The following is a 6,600-nucleotide window of genomic DNA, read 5'->3' as shown; positions in this document are numbered from 1 at the left end:
GTTATTATTGTTGATGAGTCACTGAGTGAGAGGGTGAACGAGCGAGTGAGTGAATATGAGAGGGTTGTTGTTGTTGATGAGTTACTGAGTGAGAGGGTGAATGAGTGAGTGAGAGGATGAATGAGTGAGTGAATATGAGAGGGTTATTATTGTTGTTGTTGTCACTGAGTGAGAGGGTGAATGAGTGAGTGAGAGGGTGAATATGAGAGGGTTATTATTGTTGTTGTTGTCACTGAGTGAGAGGGTGAATGAGTCAGTGAGAGGGTGAATATGAGAGGGTTATTATTGTTGTTGAGTCACTGAGTGAGAGGGTGAATGAGTGAGTGAATATGAGAGGGTTATTATTGTTGTTGTTGTCACTGAGTGAGAGGGTGAATGAGTGAGTGAGAGGATGAACGAGTGAGTGAATGAGAGGGTTATTGTTGAGTCACTGAGTGAGAGGATGAACGAATGAGTGAGAGGATTAATGAACGAGTGAGTGAGAGGATGAACGAGTGAGTGAGAGGATTAATGAATGAGTGAGTGACAGGATTAATGAACGAATGAGTGAGAGGATGAACGAGTGAGTGAGAGGATTAATGAACGAGTGAGTGAGAGGATTAATGAACGAGTGAGTGAGAGGATTAATGAATGAGTGAGTGAGAGGATTAATGAACGAGTGAATGAGAGGATGAACGAGTGAGTGGGAGGATGAACGAGTGAGTGAGAGGATTAATGAACGAGTAAGTGAGAGGATTAATGAATGAGTGAGTGAGAGGGTGAACGAGTGGGTGAATGAGAGGGTTGTTGTTGATGAGTCACTGAGTGAGAGGATGAACGAGTGAGTGAGAGGATTAATGAACGAGTGAGTGAGAGGATGAACGAGTGAGTGAGAGGATTAATGAGTGAGTGAGAGGATTAATGAACGAATGAGTGAGAGGATGAACGAGTGAGTGAGAGGATTAATGAATGAGTGAGTGAGAGGATTAATGAGTGAGTGAGAGGATTAATGAACGAGTGAGTGAGAGGATGAACAAGTGAGTGGGAGATGAACGAGTGAGTGAGAGGATTAATGAACGAGTGAGTGAGAGGATTAATGAATGAGTGAGTGAGAGGGTGTCTCAATGAGTGAGAGGATGAATGAGTGAGTGAGTGCGAGATTGAACGAGTGAGGAAGCACACTGGCCTGTGTGAGTGAGTGAGTGTGAGTTTGTGTGTGAGTTAGTGAGTTTGTGTGTGAGTTTTAATGTGAATGAGTGAATTTGTGTGTGTGAGTTTTAATGTGAATGAGTGAGTTTTAATGTGAATGAGTGAGTTTCTGTTCAAACGCGCACACGTCCATGTTTGTGTTGAAATATGAAGGTATATTTGGTGCAAAAGTCACAAGCACATGTAACTGCAGATTTCACATGCGCAAACCAAAGTCACAAATGTGTAACCGTAAAGTTGAAGTTGTAAATTTTTTTTTATACCTTGTTAACACAAATCCTTATTACAGGTACACAAATCCTTTTTACAGGTACACAAATCCTTGTTACAGGTACACAACTACAAGTGCTCGAATCTGCTTCTACGAGTTTCAGATACTTTTTCTCCTCGCGCTAGGTGGTATAAGTGGTGCAAAAGGATTTGTAACTTGTGCACGCCGAGCGAATCGATCGATAAGAAAACAAGGCGTAGAGTGGGGCGGGGCTTAGGAAGCTCTCTGCTGAGTTTTGAGTGACAGCTCGGAGTCGCAGATTCACGACATTAAAAGTGTCAAATATACGAGAAAATAAAGTCGCAGATTTATGAGATTAAAAGTACATTTCCATTTTATTAAATGTATAGACTCACGCCCACCATTTCTCCCGCTGTTTATGTGTTTTATACATATGAACCGTATCTATATCAGTTCAGTCTGTGGGCTCCCGGCTGTATGAATACATGAATAATCCCTCCATAAATTCATTATGATGATGATGGTAAATATCAAGTCATTCTGAGATACTTTTTGTTTTTTTGAAGAAAGTCAGCTCACTGTCAAAGTGCATCAGGGCAAATGGATCATTTCCTGAATTTAAAAAATTCATAAAAATTATTCCTTAAGAGTTTTGCGAATATTTTCAACTGATCCTTGTTCAGGGCGATGCCGACTATTATGATGGTAAATTTCAAGTCATTCCGAGATACTTTTTGTTTTTTTGAAGAAAGTCAGCTCACTGTCAAAGTGCATCAGGGCAAATGGATCATTTCCTGAATTTCAAAAATTCATAAAAATTATTCCTTAAGAGTTTTGCGAATATTTTCAACTGATCCTTGTTCAGGGTGATGCCGACTATTATGATGGTAAATTTCAAGTCATTCCGAGATACTTTTTGTTTTTTTGAAGAAAGTCAGCTCACTGTCAAAGTGCATCAGGGCAAATGGATCATTTCCTGAATTTCAAAAATTCATAAAAATTATTCCTTAAGAGTTTTGCGAATATTTTCAACTGATCCTTGTTCAGGGCGATGCCGACTATTATGATGGTGAATTTCAAGTCATTCCGAGATACTTTTTATTTTCGAGAAGAAACTCAGCTCGCTGTCAAAGTGCATCAGAGCAAATGGATGATTTCCTGAATTTCAAAAATTCATAAAAAAATTTCCTGAAGAAGTTTGCAAAGATTTTAAACAGATCCTTGTTCAGGTCGATGCCGACTATTATGATGGTAAATTGCAAGTCATTCCGAGATACTTTTTGTTTTCGAGAAGAAAGTCAGCTCACTGTCAAAGTGCATCAGGGCAAATGGATCATTTCCTGATTTTCAAAAATGTGTTAAAATTATTACTTAAGGGTTTTGCAAATATTTTCAACAGATCCTTGTTCAGGGTGATGCCGACTATTATGATGGTAAATTTCAAGTCATTCCGAGATACTTTTTGTTTTTTTGAAGAAAGTCAGCTCACTGTCAAAGTGCATCAGGGCAAATGGATGATTTCCTGAATTTCAACAGGTCATGTTGTGGGTGTGGTCAGTTATTGACTGACAGGTCATGTTGTGGGTGTGGCCAGTTATTGACAGACAGGTCATGTTTTTCCAGATGACGACGACTGCTTCGAGGTGGACCGTCGTTCCGGTGAGGTCAGGACCACAGGGCGACCTTTGACCCCTGGTCAGGAGTACCTGCTGCACGTGCAGGCCGTGGACCAATGGGGACGCAAAGGGGCGTCGGCCTCTGTGTCCGTCCTGGCTGGTCGCCGCCCACCACAGTTCACCAACGCCACCTACAGGCTGAACGTGGCAGAGAACACAGCTGCTGGTTTAACGTGAGTCACTGAGGAGGAGAGAGGACGAGGAGGAGGTGAGGAGAGAGAGAGAGAGGGAGGAGGAGGAGAGAGAGAGAGGGAGGAGGAGGAGAGAAAGAGGAGAGAGGAAGAGAAGAGAGAGAGGAGGAGGGAGGAGGAGAGAGGAGGAGGAGGAGAGAGGATGAGGAGAGAGAGGAGGAGAGAGAGAGAGGAGGAGGGAGGAGGAGGAGAAAGATTTCTGTTTGTTTAATGGGACTTGACTTGGTGTGTGTGTGATTGTGTGTGTGTGTGTCTGTGTGTGTCTCTGTGTGTGTGTGTGTGTCTCTCTCTCTCTGTGTGTGTGTGTGTGTGTGTGTCTCTGACTGTGTGTCTCTCTCTCTCTGTGTGTGTGTGTGTCTCTCTCTCTGTGTGTGTGTCTCTCTCTCTGTGTGTGTGCGTGTGTGTGTCTCTCTGTGTGTGTGTGTGTGTGTATGTGTGTGTGTCTCTCTCTCTGTGTGTGTCAGTGTTGCCATGGTGAAGGCCCTCTCCTTCCAGGGTCAGTCCATCTGTTACCAGTTGCCGGTGAACCCTGGTAACATGTTCAGCATTGACCAGCAGGGCGGCGCTCTCAGTCTGACTGCTGCTGTGGATTATGAGAGTGGACACAAGGTGTTTAGTGTGAAGGTCAGAGCGTCTGAGTGTGAGACTGGACTGAGCAGTGACACAGAGGTAACACACACACACACACACACAGTGTATCAATGATAACAGTCAGGCGCCCCCTGCAGGTTGTTGTTCACATTACAGATGAGAACGACTGCACACCTGAGATTGTTCAGTCCATTTACACCAGAGACAACGTTCAAGAGAACATGACAACAGGAAGTTCACTGCTCACAGGTAACACACACAGTAACACAAACACAGACACACACTAACACACACACACACACACACACACACACACACACACAGACACACACTAACACACACACAAACACACTAACACACACACACACACACAGTAACACAAACACAGACACACACTAACACACACACACTAACACACACACAAACACACTAACACACACACACACACACAGTAACACAAACACAGACACACACTAACACACACACACTAACACACACACACAGACACACACACACCAACATAGACACACTAACACACACAGACACACACTAACACACACAGACGCACACTAACACACACACAGACGCACACTAACACACACACTAACACACACACAGACACACACTAACACACACACAGACACTCTCCACCTCTCTCCTCCTCACCTCCTCCTCTCACCTCCTCTCACCTCCTCTCTCCTCCTCACCTCCTCCTCTTTCCTCTCACCTCCTCTCTCACCTCCTCTCTCCTCCTCTCACCTCCTCTCTCCTCCTCCTCTCACCTCCTCTCTCACCTCCTCCTCTCACCTCCTCTCTCCTCCTCTCTCCTCCTACTCTCACCTCCTCTCTCCTCCTCTCACATCCTCTCTCCTCCTCTCACCTCCTCTCTCCTCCTCTCACATCCTCTCTCCTCCTCTCACCTCCTCTCTCCTCCTCTCACATCCTCTCTCCCCTCCTCCTCTCACCTCCTCCTCTCTCCTCCTCTCTCCTCCTCTCACCTCCTCTTCTCACCTCCTCTCTCCTCCTCTCACATCCTCTCTCCTCCTCCTCTCACCTCCTCCTCTCTCCTCCTCTCACCTCCTCTTCTCACCTCCTCTCTCCTCCTCTCACATCCTCTCTCCTCTTCCTCTCACCTCCTCCTCTCTCCTCCTCTCACCTCCTCCTCTCTCCTCCTCCTCATTGCTAGCTCGTGATTGTGACTCTGGGGTAAATTCCGATCTTTCGTACTACGTTGACGACGATGACTTTGACATCACGTCAGGGGGCGTGGTCAGGCCGGCCCGTGGCCTGGACTACGAGCGGACCAATCACATGTACGAGTTTGTGGTGGTCGCCGTCGACGCGGGCACGGCGTCCAATAGCAACGATGAGGCGCCCGTTTTCTCCCAGAGCGTGAAAGGACGATTGAATTCCACACTTTAGAGGGAGGGGGCGGGGCTGAGGAAAAGGGGGCGGAGCTGACAGCGACCGAGGACATTGCTATGCTATATGCTAACTTCTTAAAATACATCACGTGTCAACATAAATTTACAAACATCGCCACACTTCAGAGGCCCCAGTACGTAATAATAGTTTTCACGTACGTTGGGGTTATCTGAGTGGCGGCCATCTTGGAATTCCTGATCTCAGGGTTGACGAGGTCGCTCTGAGTTTCCGTGTCGGAAATATCCGACTTCCCTCCACCGCCATCATGTTTGTGTTTTCAGTTGTAAAGTTTACGGATGGCAATGAAGACTAGCTCCGCCCACACATAATCGCATATAGTTGCATTCTACACTCTCACCACTAGATGTCACTGTCGCCCACGCACTGGATCTTTAATTAGAACCTTGTTAGCAGCTTTAATCGCAGAAATAATTGACGTCGCAGTATGACGAAAAATATATTTTTTAAAAATCAAATCCTGCGACATGAAAACCGTATATCGTGCAGCTCTGGTTAGCGTTAGCATTAGCATTAGCCTGGTGCTAAAATATGTGTGTCACGTGTCTCTGTGCTCGTCCTCTCTCAGCTATAAGACCTTCCTCAGCGAAGACGCCGGTCCAGACACGCTGGTCGCCATCGTCCACGCCAACGACCCGGACGGCGACGCCGTCTCCTACGCCATCGCCGGCGGCAACGAGGACGGCAACTTCCTGTTGGACAACCAGAAAGGTGAAGGACACGCTTCATCGACAAAGGACGTTTCATCGACAAAATCCAGGAAAATTAAGTGATTTATGAGGAGAATCGTTAGCTGCAGCTCCACTACGGTGGCCCTGAAGGCCAGATCACCAACACACAACAACGTCAACTGAAACAACTGAAATGCCCTGAATCATGTTGTTTTTGCCCGTTTTACCTGATATAAATCAAATCAAATGTAGATTTTTCCATTCACTGACATACTGTGTGCTAATAATCAAAAATGTTGTCAAATCTAAAATTATCCGAATGCAAACTGAGCACAAAGCTACAGAAAAGGAAAAATTGTATGTCATTTCGTAATCTCTTTAATTACGGTTCCTTTTTCTTGATAAATGGCTGCAGAGAGAAGTGATGACTGAATAATATAGTGTACACAGCAGAGTTTCATTGAACATTAACTCTCTCACATACACACACACACACACACACACACACACACACATTCTTGTACTTGCTCCATACTGAGGACCGGGTAAAAAATGCTGGCAAAGTGAGGACCAGCATTTCCACTTTATGAATCAACACAATTACAAAT

Source organism: Microchirus variegatus (assembly GCF_963457635.1).
Source record: "Microchirus variegatus genome assembly, chromosome: 10".
In the NCBI taxonomy this organism is placed as follows: Eukaryota; Metazoa; Chordata; class Actinopteri; order Pleuronectiformes; family Soleidae; genus Microchirus; species Microchirus variegatus.
Note: the sequence above shows the minus strand (reverse complement) of the source record.